Source organism: Coturnix japonica, chromosome 10 (assembly GCF_054131305.1).
Source record: "Coturnix japonica strain WE chromosome 10, WE-NBRP24, whole genome shotgun sequence".
NCBI lineage: Eukaryota > Metazoa > Chordata > Aves > Galliformes > Phasianidae > Coturnix > Coturnix japonica.
Genome location: NC_140672.1, coordinates 25,827,924 through 25,842,632, shown reverse-complemented (window position 1 = coordinate 25,842,632; position 14,709 = coordinate 25,827,924). Strand labels below are relative to the sequence as shown.

The 14,709-nt window shown below is 48.4% G+C and overlaps 1 protein-coding gene and 1 long non-coding RNA gene across 2 annotated transcripts in view; both read left to right on the top strand.

Moving 5' to 3' along the window:
• LOC146759524 (myosin-binding protein C, fast-type-like) overlaps window positions 1-14,709 on the top strand; it is a 214,021-nt gene that overhangs the window by 101,103 nt on the left and 98,209 nt on the right. The gene's annotated exons all lie outside the window — the stretch shown is intronic.
• Window positions 1,682-2,789, top strand: LOC146759525 (uncharacterized). The gene is made up of 3 exons (XR_014932316.1): window positions 1,682-1,775; window positions 1,867-1,968; window positions 2,663-2,789. It is a non-coding gene; the product is annotated as an uncharacterized LOC146759525 (long non-coding RNA).

Sequence of the window (14,709 nt, the reverse complement as noted above, 5' to 3'; positions counted from 1 at the left end):
GCTGGAAATAATGCCTTCTTGGGGTTGTTGAAGCTCTGCAAAAGTTTGCCAAGCAAAGTTGTGGATGCTCCATCCCTGGAGGTGTTCAAGGCCAGGCTGGATGGAGCTCTGGGCAGCAAGACTCTGTGGGTGGCATCTCTGCCCGAGGCAGTGGGGCTGGGGTTCTGAGTTCTTCACTGTCCCTTGCAAGCCAAGCCATTCTATGATTCTGCATTTCTATGATGTAAGCACCAGCCCCACACAGCCCTGGTGCAGTGCATCACAAGAGCAGCAGCCTGCGGGGAGCCACCACCCGGAATCACAGAGATGTGAGGTCACAATGCCCCATCCTATGACTGTGCTGAGCTGTGTCATGAGCTCACGAGGCCTGGCCGCAGGCTTGGCTCAGTGCGACACTCACTGTGGCTGCAGCAGTGGTGTTGGAAGCGTGGTGCAAGTGTGGGGGTGGCCATGGACCCTGCCCGCCTTGTCCTCTTCCTCCTATTGGTGGCCATGAGTTTCCAGGAGAGCTGTGCTGCTCCGTGGCGAGCACGGGGAGCAGGTGAGTGAGTAGAGATGGGACCCAAACTGAGCAGCGCTGGGAGCAAGAAGTCAGGCTGTGTCCCCACGGCCCTGTAGTACACTTGCCTGGGGCCTGCCTTCCATGGGGGTGTTGCTGGGTAGGGGGTGATGGGCAGCACTGCAGGAGCCGGGCAAGAGCCCGTGGCTGCGCTGCTCCCCAGGGCTGGCTCCAGCCATGCCAGGCTGTAGCTCTGCTAATTGCTGGCTGCAGCACAGCCTTCGTCCTGGGAGATGCCCGGGGAGAGTTCAGAAGAGGCTTGCTGGGCGTGCATGAGCATTTCTGCTTCAGGCTCATGGCACTCCCCAGTTTCCAAGCCAGAGCCCCTGTCCACAGCCCAGGGGAAGAGACAGGTGTGCTTTCCTCCAGTGCCTCAGTGTGACCTTGCTGTCCATCAGAGGCCTCCCAGTAAGAAAGCCCTGGGGGGCTGCATCTTCTTCCGCGTAATCTGTGAGAGATGTGGCACGTGGCCCGGAGAGAGCACTGCATACGCTGCCAGGTGCCAGCCTACGGGTCATCCCGTCCACCCTGCAACTTTGGAAATCATGACCTGAGTTATTCTCCACATCCAGTTACTGAGGGAGAAGGAGATCACACCATATAGTGCATATAGTGGGAACTTATCTCATCTGTTCTTGATTCTAGATGATGAGCTTCGTGCTCCCTTTCCGGATGCTCCTTTGGATCCGGACTTCATGCCTGTGCCTGGGGGACAACCCAGGGGTAAGTTGTGAGTGTCTGTTTCCTTGGAGGCTGAAACGTTCATGCTCTCATGGTTTACCTGGGTGCACTTTTACTGGAGATCCTCTCCAGGTCTTCCAAGCCTGTTTGTGCTCGGAAGGGTTTGCACAGATGAGCCCATGAGTGTTTTTTCTCTCGGAGAGCTGCCACGTTTCAGTGGGAAGGTTACCGCTGCCCCTCTGCAGCTGAGGGAGCCCAGACCTTTGTATTTGGGCTGTGGCATTCCCCAACCACCGCCAGACCCTACAGGTCACTCAGGGAAAAGGAGGCCCCCACATGTGCCGGAAGCTCTCCTCACCTGTGTCTGATCACACTTGTGTCTGCAGGCCCTCCCCTGTATGCTCTGCTACTCAGTTGATGCTGTAGTGTGTGACTAAAACTTTTCATGGGTCTTTGGTTGCAGAAGTGCCCCCAGTGTGGGCCTTGCCCGGTCATCGGTTTCCTCCTGTGCTGGAGCCTAGCTGGAATCCCAGCAGTGAGTACTCTGTCTTCACTGACTTGGCTGACTCGCCGCTGATCTTCAGATCTTCATGCACATGATATTTAACTTCATACGTTCTGTTAAGGTCCGGAAAGAGAAGAGGATGAATCCAAACGAGGAAAATACTCTCAGGGCTCATCCCGTCTCCTGAAGCGACTGCTGAAGGAAATGGAGAAGGCAGAGCGTGGTGGGTATACTTCAGTCTGTTCACTGTGGGACCTGGGAAGCTGAGGTGTGATATACAGGTGTGGGCAGGCTGTAGCCTGCACAGCAGGAAGGGATGGGTCAGAGCCGTGCTGCAGCCGTGTTCCATGTATCACCTTGCAGGTGCTGTCAAGCACCAGAGCTGGTCTGCTGCCAGATGGTCTGCATCCAGCCAAGACCCAGAGGCAGCTGCTCCCCCAGCACAACCATTACTTGTCAGAGCTGCTTTGTGCAGTCATTGGCACCCAGATGGCAGCAAGTGGCAAAGTGGCAAGCGCTGTGCTTCTGTTCATCCAAAGCCCTCCGTGCAGCTGAGCAAGTTCAAGGCAGGAGGAGCATCCCGAGCAGGGTTGGCTGCCTTTGCTAATGCTGGAAATGAGGTGGAGATGCTAATTCTGAGGGCTTAGACTGTGTGTTAGAGCTTGGATTTCAGCCTGCAGCTACCTGGCTGTGACGGGCTGGTGACAGCACAGAATGTGAGGGCCTTGCACAGGAGCTGATTTCTCAAGAGGTGTGAGGGAGTCAGCATTGTCCAATAGCTGGGAGGGCCCAAATGCCCTTGGGTAACAGAGGGGCTCACAGTGTACTTGGGGGGGGGCCTGGACTTTACCTGAGCTCGGGATTGGAGAAGCTCAGTTTTTGATGAGGGCACGTACTACCCTGCTTTCTTTCTAAAGGAACGGACCAACAAAGTGAGCGGGATGCACTCCAGGAAGGTGGATATCCCACACTGCCGGTCCCGGATGCACTGCAGGAAGGCGGATATCCCACACTGCCCGTCCCGGACAGAGGAATACAGGCAGCACCAACTGGCATGCCAGGTAATTTCTGTCCCATGATCATACGGTGTCACGAACCAGAGTCACTGCGTTCTTGCAGGCTCTTGCTGCCAGCTCTTGCACACCAGGTCAGCAGCCAGACCTGAGCGTGTGAGCATAGAGCACATGTAAAAGAAGCAGGAGTGTTTCTCCCCTGGGCTGGCTCTGGCTGTGCCCTGTGCTGGCTGAAGCCTGACCTTCAGCCTGGGGGACGTCCCACAGGAGAGCTCAGGACACGCATGCCGGGAAAAGTGTGAGGGATTCTGCTCTGTAGCTCTCTCCACGGACCAAGCCCAGACCCCAGAGTACAGCCCCAGCTCTCGGCCCAGAGGAGGACACGGGTAGTGCCTGTGCAGCCTCTCCATACCCAACGAGAGGTGGAAGCAATCCTTCTTGTCCTCCGGTGCTTCGGCACCAGAGACGGAGGCACCCACTGACAAAATGACCTCTTGGGTCCATGAAGCACACTGAGAGATTATCTGTAGCGCAGCTGAAGGTAACGTGGGACATTGTCTCATTTCTTCCAGGGATGAACACAGGCAAAAGCACAGAGGCTGCTGCTCACACATCTGTGCGGAAGCGCCGCATTCCGGTGACGGTCTCAGCGATGCTGCTGCCTGCGCTGGTGCTGGCCGTTGGTGTTGTGATATGGGTGCTCAAAGACTACCTGTGAGTTGTCCTTTCCCCAGAACACCTTATTGCTGCATTTGGCAATGAAGCATTTGTGGTGCCAGGATCCTGGACGGCCAAATCAGCCACTGGCAGTACACTGCCAGGACTTAGGTTGCAAAGTCTTTCAAGTTTCCCCTTATTTCCTGTCAGTGAGTAGTGCTTTCTGAAACTCATTCTCACAGAGCACGCAAGAGGGAAAAGAGGGCAGCAGAAGCAGCAGATGGAGCTGGAGAAGGCAACGAGACAGACTCTGACCCAGTCAAACAAGAATCTCCGTAATAGCTCCAGTCCATTCCATTCTGCCATTGAAGAGGCCCGAAGTCTTCAAGGTCATCTGGAAGACCTGGAGCTTGAACTGAAAGCCATGAAAGAGATCCTTGGGAACAGTCCTGAGTGCTGCCTTCTGTCAGAGGACGGCCCTGAATGTGAGAGCAGAGCTTTTGTCCTTCATCCTGCATTCTCCAGGACAGGTATCACCAGCAGTTTGAAGATTCTTAGCTCGACACAGCTACATTCCTGTTGAGGGTCCTAATGAGGACCCAGAAAACGAGCTTCCTCTGACTGCCAGACAAAACGTAATGTCTTTGGAGATGCGGGTGAGAATGGCTGGTTTCAGGGAGAGCTGACAGATGGCACAAGAGGACTGGTCCCTTCCAATTTGGTTGCGGAGCTTTCAGTTGATGAACTGGATACACCTGGAGATCCTGTCAGAATTCCTGCACTGCTCCATCTGCAAGACTACCATTGCTCCACTCAATGGAACAACTCGATGTTGAGCAGAATGTGGTTGAGCTCCTTCGGGAACTCTCTGAGGCGACTGACAGCAGAACTGCATAGCTTTATTGTATATTAAAAACAACCAAACAACTGTCCCCTCCCTCTCCCTTCCCCTCGCACCCCTCCACCCCTTCCTACCCCCTCCCCCCCAATTCCTCCCCCCCCCCCAAAAAAAAAGACAAAAAAACCCAAAAAAAACCCTAAAAAACCAACAAAAAACAACCCACCCTCAATAAAACAAAAAACCAAAACCAATTAAAATCTCAACGCTGTTCTTTTTCTGGGATACACTGAGGTGACGCTTCTTCTAGCTTAGACTTTGCAATGAGTTTGTGTCACGGAGTTCTCTCTAGAGCTCACTCGGTGACAGTGGGAACAAACCCAGGGAGAGAAGGAGCAAGGAACCTCCCCTCTCTAACAGCGCGGTGTGGCGCAGCCAAGAGCGGAAGGGAAGTAAGATTGCGAGTGGGTCTAGGAGGGAAAAAATGAAAAAAAACCAACGATCTTATAATGAACAGCAGTTTAATGAACGCAGTGACACTAAACAACAACGATGTTGCAGAACGGCGGGAGAAAAGCAGACGACCACACCTGTCATTGACATGATCAGCGAATCTTGTTTATTCCTTGGCTGCTTGTACCTTTATAATATGGATAATTAGCTCATACATATTGCAAAAGTGGAGCTCATCATTGGTTCCCAATTACATACCATCCCCGAGTATCTTAACAGCTTGTTGTTATCATCCTGAAAGATACTCCCTTGCTGAGTTCCCAGAACCATGGCTAGTTTCTAACCATCACAGGGCATCCTGATGTTCTCACTATCCTTGCAGGTGTTATGGCTGCTTGATTAACCGCACCGTGTTTACGACCCTTCTCAGCTAACTAGCTGTAAAAAACACTCTCTACAGGACCCCACAGATTACCTTCAGAATTCAACAGTTAGTTCTGTTTCCTTTCGGAGTGCATAACAACCTGAGCAAATGAATTGAATGACGTGGCTTGTTAGTCTGGTACAAACTCTGCTGTACACTGGAACTTGGTCCATTTGTAAGCAGGACTTCGTCCATCTCTACAGGACAGCAGAAAACCCTTTGTGCTAATCATGATGCCAAGAAGCAGAATGCGGCAAATGGCAGATGATCCAACTGCTTCAGGTGTTCATTTCCTTAAAACTGAGAATAATTTTGGACTGAGAGTTTGTAAGCAGAACAGAGCTCTTAAAGCTGTCAGAGATTATTTCTGCACTGTTCAATTCTATCTGCATAACATACACAGGATCTCAGAACTGCGTTGCTTGAATTGGTGGAACTTGTTGAAGTGAACTGGGATGTGCAAGTTTTAGAACTTAGTCAGAATGCAGTAAAAAATGGATAATCTCATGAGTATTAAGGTACAGGATTGCTATTTCTGCACTGAATTTGTTTTTATTTTACATGGCTGTGATCTGAAAGTTGCTTGAAACGCAGGCACCTAGGCACTGTTGTGTAACTGAATTTCACACATGATAGGTCCTGAAATATCCTGGAATCTAAAACTCTGACTTGTTTTAAGTCTGCTGCTTGAGTATAATCAGGGTCATAGTGTCTGTGTGCAGTGTTTCTTTCCCTGTAATGCTCCACATCATTTCATTTTGGGAATATTGAAGGAAATGGACTATGTGCCATAACTGTTGTTAGAACAAAGTATGTCTGGTGTGATCTTATGCATAGGTTCTGTAACTGCTCTTCACAGCTCAGGTGTTTGACCTTCCTTTTGGTGAAGTGATGAAATACTGCTGGTTTCTATTTGTGCTTCTAGGCACCTTGAAGCTCTTAGGAATAGAACAATTGTCTCCAGTTCTTTTCAGTGATATCAGTAACAGCTCGAGTGCTGCTGCCCACTAGATAGACCCAAAGAAGCGGATTACAGTGAAACAACACATGAGTTGGACCTGCATGAGGATCACTTTCAAGACAGTGGCTCTGTTGCTTGAAGCCTATTTGCTTCTTCCTGCCGCCACTCTATTACCAAATATCAACAACCTCTTTCATGATTCAACTTGCAAACGTTTGACACTAACCCTTGTGTTTCTATGCCTTCCTAGGTGATTCGAGCCCTTGTCAACCCCAAAGATCCAAACCAAGTAGTGATGTGCAGTGTGTTTCTATCAATGGAGAGTTCTTATTAAGCATGAATCGCTGCAATTCGGATGACAGCCTTCCACATGGTAACAGTGATGGACACAAGGGGCTCATCCACGTTCATGCTCTCATATCTCCTGGCTCTGCTGAAGATGCTGACCTGAGCCTGCCAGACACAGCAGTCACCTGCCTGGATTGTGACCCAGCGCCTTTGCAGTGCTGCCCATCCCAAGCACAGCCCGAGTGCCCCAGCAGCAGCACCACCATGCAGGAGCAGGTCAGCATCAGTGAGGTGAAGCTGAGCATCTTAGATGGGGACTTAGAGTCAGGCTGCAAGTCCCAGGCACCAGGCAGCAGCACCAGCTCTGAGCCACTCTCATCTTGACAAGAGGAGTCCCATCTTCACCCTTGACCTCTCAAGCCCTCCTGTCTTTTATTGAATAAAGTCACTCTCATGCTCAATCATCGCCTTGACTGCATTCTGAGTCTTCATTCACAGGGATTGGGATGAATGCAACAAACAGCAAGGCAGCTCAGCTTGCAACACTCTGGCTGTGGGGTTCGTGCAGGCAGAGCTCTGGGTTCCCATTTTGCCTGGCTTTGGGATGTCTGCAGCAAGATCTCTACCATTTTGTATGGGAGCAAATACTCTCTAGCATCCAGGTTGCTGCTCATGATAATCCCAGTCTTCCTGGCTGTTGCTTTGTGATACCTTTCTAAGCCTTCTGATACTCTTTGATGCCTTGGCTGCTCCCTAACACCTCTGTCCTCCTGCCATGTTGACTCACGTCTCCCACTTTTAAGCTGGCTTTGCAGATCATCTCCAGCCCCGTCATCATCACGCTGCAGCAGGAGGTGCTCACCTGGCCCAATGTCTGGCAGTACTGCTCGTTCTGCAGATGAGCAGCTGCCTCCTCATTTCTTCAGCTACAGTAGTTTTTCTCAGGGAAGTTAGATGCAGTCATGCTCCTCTGGATTTGGTGTGTTAAATCCATGCTGCGTGGCAGCAGTCAGTGCAATACAAAGGTGTTCTGTGTGCCACAGCATTTCTCCAGGGGCTGCCAAAGGTAGAAGCACAACACAGCACCATCCTTCTGACAGTAATGTCTGTGAGTGTTAGACGTGTGAGCACTGCATCATCCCCAGCGTGTCAGTGCTTTTCCACACCAACCTGACTCTCACACTCTCTGCACTGAATGTAACTATGCTCTTGTGGAGACAAATGCTTTCTGTCACATCCTCCATCCCTGCAACCATTTGCCGGTAGGCAGCTCTTGCAGAAGAATCAAGCTGCAGAACCTTTTGCTCACCCTACAGCATGCAAATGCTATGAAAGCAGAAATAACCTGGCGTGCTCTGGGTCTGCAAGTCTGCACAGATGGGAGAGGTAGATTGTGTTCTTGCAGTGGAAGTTTCCAGTATTTTCAGTACATAGTGTAGGCCCTAACTGAATGTATAACCCTCTTGTAAAACAGCTGTATAAGTAGTTTTTCCACCAAGAAAGTTGCTGAACAGAGTTAAGTTCAGACTGGGGGCGTTCTGACATGGGGAGAATTGAGACAAGCACAAGATAAATACACAGGGTGGGTAGAGCCCAGCACAGGACAGAATGAATGTACTGACTTTTGGAAACATTGCCCTTCTCTCTCCACAGAAAAGTACACAGCAGACCTAAAAACAAGAGGTTGGTAATTGACCTTATATGGAAATGAATCCTAGCAACAGTCTTGAGGAGTCTGTGAGCCTGTGATGCTCAACCAATGAGAGCCATGAGAGCATCACCTGCATTGGGTTTAGGGCATAGAACAGAATTGATTTCACTGACTGGTGTGCAGTTTCTCTCTTGCCAACAGGGGATGTGCGCGCAGTATTGCAATAATGAATAAGCACTGCTGCTATCGCTGCCATCTTTGCCTAACTAGAAATCTTTGACTTTGAGAGTTTCTCACACAAGGGGAGAGGGTAAGAAAGTAAAGAGGCACAGAAAACAAAGGAAAACTGCTCTTCTTTATCTTATCTATAAAAATTAATGCGATGCTGTTGTGCATTTTTTTTAATTTTATTTTTAATTTTTTGCTAATGTCAGTTAGATTGTTTTAAAATATCCACACACCAAAATCTGACTACCAAGCAAATGTAATGAAAATGAAATGAAGGTGAGTTAGCGGAAAGCACAAGGCCATATTATATTAGGCTCTAGCAAATTTACAGGCAGTCACTGCACGAAGAGGTAGGTCTGAGTTGCACATTATATGATTTCCACAAAGATTAAGGAAATCTGAAGCTTTCAATATATTTTTTTTATTCTTTTTTCATTTCATTTTTAAACACCTGACCCAGACCCCAACCCTCACAGGAGCTGTAAAGATAACAGCATTAACCCGCAATGTAACTCTAATCCTAACCCTTACCCTGATTCTAAAATCGTCTCTAACTCCAAATGTAACAACAAAAATGATGCTAGAAGTTTGTAGCAAAAGGAACCTTAACCCTGATCATAATCCAAAAAAAAAAATCATTATGGTAACAATAATCTTTACCTTAAGAGTAATATTAATCAGAGCCCAGATGATGCCTGCATCCAATCAGAAGCATGCTTTGTATTATTTAAGAGTTGTATTTTTTCCAATGAACTCTCTCTATTATCATATTTATAAAGTAACAGAGTCCGTTCTTTTTCTCCTGACACTGTGCCTTACTCCAGACATCCCCTGGAAATGACCCAGATAGGGCACCATCAAAGTAATGCTAATAGTAATGTCAACCCTAAGGGTATCTCTAGCCTCAGTGTTAATGGGACGCTAACAACAATCTCAACAGCCTTAAACATTCTGGTGGTGTGAAAGAGGTGCTGCCTTGCACATGCTGGGCAGTCCCATTGCCTGTTAAATGCAGGCGGCAGCGTAGAAACATGATGCCCGTGGTCAGAATGCCCTGTGGCAGATCCTGGCACCGGAGAACTGACCGGAGAACCATGAGAGAACTGACAACAAATCACTCGACATCAGAACCGACCCAGTGGTTATTTACAAGCCTTGGGTGACCCAGACAGGATCTCAGAGTGGTGAATGTAGGTACAGAAGTTGTTACTACTCTGTTTTCTTCTAAAAGCTGCTCAGCTGCTTTGCGTTTCAGACCATCCCTGGCTTCACTGTGTGCATCTGTCCAATTGATACCAGGTGTTTTTTTTCATCTCAGATGTTGGGGGGAGGTGGGGGGGGGGGGGTGGCGGGGGGGTGGTGGGAAAGGGACATCAATTCAATTACTCATTTATTTATTGACAGAGATTCACGTTTGCTACGTTTGGAGAAGTTTTTATTTGTTTGCTGTGGTTTGGTTTTTTCTTTTTTTCTTTTTTTTTTTCCCCTTCCCTCCTCTTCCATCTTTGTGTTCTTCCCCTATAACAAAAGAGAACGGATCCCCAGGGTCTGTCCCGCAGACGTTCTTTCCGTGGTCTCTGCTGCCACCTGCTGGCCAATACACGGAACTGCCACTGTTGGGCATTTGGTGCCGCAGGAAGCACAACGCAGATCTGAGTTCTGACCGGTCTACGCAGCAAATCCGCCAATCTTTATTGCGATAAGCCCTCCACATGGCATTGCACATGCACTCGAACACACAACAGGCACAGATTTCTCCAAACTCCTTGAGGAGCAGGCAAGCAGAACAACTGAGCGCACCACTGCTTGTGATTGGGCCACCCCCATCATAGAGATGTGTGTTAGATCTTTTACCCACCCCTGGACTGGCCTTGTTGTTTAACGATAACCTCTGAAATCTGAGTTACTGGTTCTACCACCTGTAGTGTAGAATAGGTAGCCAATAAATGCTTTTCAACTGTGATGTATCTTTATTCTGCTCCATGCCAAACCTGTGACCAAAACCTCATAGGGGTTCACAAAGAACTCTGGCTCTGCCAGAGCCCCCATCCAGACCCTTCTTGAATTACATTCACATCTAGTTTGGCTGAAAAGGTTGGACTGAAAATACTCAGTGCTTGGGCCTGTTTAACAGATATTTTTTCCTGATTATGCTGTCCATTGATCTTTTTAAACTGAACTCCTGCTCTAATCTGGTCTTTAAACATTTGTTGTCTTAAGACCCTAATGGGTCCAGACTGGATTACCTTAGGGGCTGGACACGTAAGTCATGGCAGCAGATGGTTCTCTGACCTTTCCACCACCATTCAGAGCCTGCATCTGGCCGTAGGCACTCTTGTCTCCCCATCAATTGGGCAGCCTGTTGTATTACAGCACCTGAGGGCCACTGGGGGGTTCAGTATGGATAACATAGACCCACCCTGATGTAAAGGTGATGGCTGTAGGATGAGATCCCTCGTTCCTGATGAAAAATTTATTGACTGGGCTCTCAAAATCATCTTCATAGATTGCCTCTTTCATGCCTAATTCTCTAATATAGTTGTGTTAATCCTCCATAGAGGACCACAGGCTGATATTTAATGGTATGTCATTCTTATTTGGCCATGTTATATGACACACAGCCATAAATCATTCACTGATCAAATGGCTATCCTCATTATGTTGGACAGAGCATACAGTCTTTGCCTGAGGGCAGGGTGAGTAGTAATGGATGTCAGTTTTGAAATTTCCAGTCCATTCACCGCAGCACTTTCTGCCTCCATGTCCCATAACCAGAGCAGCTATGCTGGCATGCTCTCTTGGTTTCTGTCTAAACCACTGTACTATATCCAGCAGTTCAGCTGCTGTATTATGGGCAGCAGGGTTTGGGGCGTTGGACACTAGTCAGGGCACTCCCACCAGCCTATCCTGCATATTATTTATTTATTTATTTATTTATTTCATTTTTGGGTTACAATCAGTCAGATCTCAAATAGATCTAGTCCAAATGGAACCTCAAAATCTGACCTTTTAGTGCCTTCACTTACAGAGTCCATTTTATACAGATTCCCTTGTACAGGGTCCCCATGGTCTTCCAGAGAGTTGTTACTGATCTTCCATAGGAGAATGATTGAATTAGGTTTTTTCCCCATGAAAACTGCCACCTGTCTTTCCAGTTTTTCAACACTATCATTCAATAGCTGATTTGCATCAGCCTGAGCCTCTTTAGTTATGTTCAGACAGTTCAAGGCCATCAGCAGTGGCCATGCCACCATGAACGCAGCTAACTTTCATTCTCAAGTTGTACGTATGTCTTTGCTAAGACCATGGAAATACTCAGTCAGGTGGGCCAGGGACTCATGGACCCTCCCTCCGTCCCACACAGGGCCCCATTTTTCAGTGACAGAAGCAATGCTGCACTTTGAGGATCCTAGGAATCCCAGGACATGCCCTGACAAAAGGTCATTCAAAGGGGTAGTCTTTCCCCATCCAAACCACCCCATGATATTCACAGAATCACAGAATTGTAGGGGTTGGAAGGGACCTCCAGAGACCATTGAGTCCAACCCCCCTGCCAAAGCAGGTTCCCTACACCATGTTGCACAGCTCGGCATCCAGACAGGTCTTGAATATCTCCAGAGAAGGAGACTCCACAACCACCCTGGGCAGCCTGTTCCAGTGCTCTGTCACCCTCACCATAAAGAAGTTATTGCACACATTAGTGCAGAACTTCTTATGCTGTACTTTCATCCCATTACCCCTAATCCTGTCCCCACGCATTACTGGAAAGAGACCAGCCTCACCACTATGACCCCCACACCTCAGGTATTTATTAACCTGGATCCTGTCCCCTCTCAGCCTTCTTTTCTCAAGGCTAAACAGACCGAGTTCCCTCAGTCTCTCCTCATAGGGGAGATGCTCCAGGCCCTTCACCATCTCTGTGACCCGCGGTTGGACTATTTCCAAGAGATCCCTGTCTTTTTTGTACTGGGGAGCCATGAACTGGACACAGTATTCCAGATGAGGCCTCACCAGGGCAGAGTAGAGGGGGAGGATCACCTCCTTCGACCTGCTGGACACGCTCTTTTTAATACACCCCAGGATGCCATTGGCTTTTTTGGCTACAAGGGCACACTGCTGGCTCATGGTCAATCTGTCGTCCACCAGGACGCCCAGGTCCCTCTCAGCAGAGCTCCTCTCCAGCAGCTCTTCCCCCAGCCTGCACTGGTGCATGCAATTATTTCTACCCAGGTGCAAGACTCTACACTTGCTTTTGTTAAACCTCATCCGGTTTCTTACTGCTCAGCTCTCCAGCCTGTCCAGGTCTCGCTGAATGGCAGCACAGCCTTCAGGCGTGTCAGCCAATCCTCCCAACTTCGTGTCATCAGCAAACTTGCTGAGGGTGGTTGTTGATGAAGATGTTGAACAAGACCGGACCCAGCACAGACCCCTGGGGGACGCCGCTAGTTACAGGCCTTCAGCCAGACACTGCACCACCAACGACAACCCTCTGCGCTCTGCCAGTCAGCCAATTCTCGACCCACTTCACTGTCCACTCACCTATCCCATACTTCCTCAACTTTGGTATAAGTATGTCATGGGAGACTGTATCAGTTATAGAGGTTATAGAGTTCAATTCCTGTAGTCAATTTGGCGGCCCAGGTGGGACCAGCTCTGTTCGCTGCAGGACCAGCTGAGAGGGAGACACTTTTGGCGCACCCTGAGATTTCTCTGAAGGACTCCCTTCCTCACCTGATCACTGCAGGGACAGACAAGGACCACCCATAGGTGGACCAGGTATGTGTATGGTAAGTGGAGCCCATATGTCTTGAGGAGACATCCTACACAGTTTACAGCCATACGTGCTGCTCCCAGGGAGGTGAGCTCATGGCTTTGGTTGCCAGCTGGGGTAGGAAGACTCCTTGGGTGAGTTCCTTTTAAAGGGAACTGTATGTCATATGAATGGAAAGAAGAACAAATACTCTCTCCCAGGTGGTTGGCAATAGGAGGGACCTAGGTTGGTCTCTCCTACGGGTATGGGATATAGTGGATAGCCTGTCAAATGGTAGCCTGGGTTCTCCAAGGTGTAATCACGGGGCTTATAGGTTGTATGTTCAATATTATCATCTGCTTTAAGTGTCTGGTACCGTGTGTCAAGCCGACTCTGGGAAAAACATTAACGTTTGCAACTGGTCGACCAGAGTATAAGTGTTATTAAGATTCCAGCTAGAAAACGTTGTCAGCATTGTGTAGTATGAATAAACCATGGTTTTTGATCTAAATGTCAGAGTGAGTGTGGTGTGAGTGAGACACAGAACAGCTGCAGGGTGAGTGCCGAGTCCCGATCCATGTTTCCTTCCTCCTGTGAGGGAAATGGCCAGACACAGACAAAGTGAAAGACTGTGTTGTCTGTCCACTCATATGTACTTTCTGCTTGTATGTAAGAAGACGGGAGTTTGTACTCTGTAGATTAATAAGATGGTCCTGAGGAGAGGTGTACATTCCACCACCATTGAGTGTCAACCCATTTATGTAATACTATGTACTGCTTGCGAGGAAGTGTGTGAGGGAGGTGGTTCAGTCAGTGCTGGTTCTGTGGCACAGTGTTTATAACTGAAGAATACAGACTGTATTAAGGGAGTTTATGTGAACTGAAGAACTGTACTGTTTGACAAACTGTTTTGATGGTATAAGAAAGTGTAATTGTTAATTATTTATGAAAGTGTACTTGAGGGAATGTGGAAGTGTATCTGAGCATAGAAACAGAGGAAGAATTTACAGAGGAAAAAGGGTTAAAGCGAGTTTACCTGCACTGACATGAGAGCAACACCCTGCCGGACCGCTGCCCTGTGAGCTGAGCAGAGCAGAGCGGAGACACAGTCCCCATGTATCAGGTAGTGTTATTCTGCTTACCAAATGAATGAATTCACTACAGAAGAGGCAAATCTTCCCCTCTGCTCCATCTGTAGCATACTCTGGAATTCAAGGCATTGCAAAGCTATGGCACATCTACTTTCTTTCAATGATGACACCTTAGTATGCTCTGGGCTCTCATTTCAATTGCATCTAAAGAAGTCTAGGGTCATGCCAGCTGACAGGAAGCTGGCAAATGTTGTCTCATTGTAAGGAAGAGCAAGAAAGATGACATGGGCAATTATGGACCTGTCAGTCCAGAGCCTGGTAAAATTATGGAGAAAATGATGGTGGGAGTTATGGAAAAACAGCTGAAGGACAATTCTGTCATTGGTCGCAGCCAACACAAGTTTGTGAGGCAAAGATCCTCTTTAATTTAAGCTCTTTTTGTGACACAGTTATCCGTTTAGTCGACCAAGGGAAGCCAGTTGATGTAATCCTTGAGGATTTCAGTGGAGATTTTGACACTGTTTCTCACAACAACCTTCTGGACAGAATGTTCTGCATATGGCTAAACAGAAACACAACCTGGTGGGTGAGCAGTTGGCCAGTAGGTCAG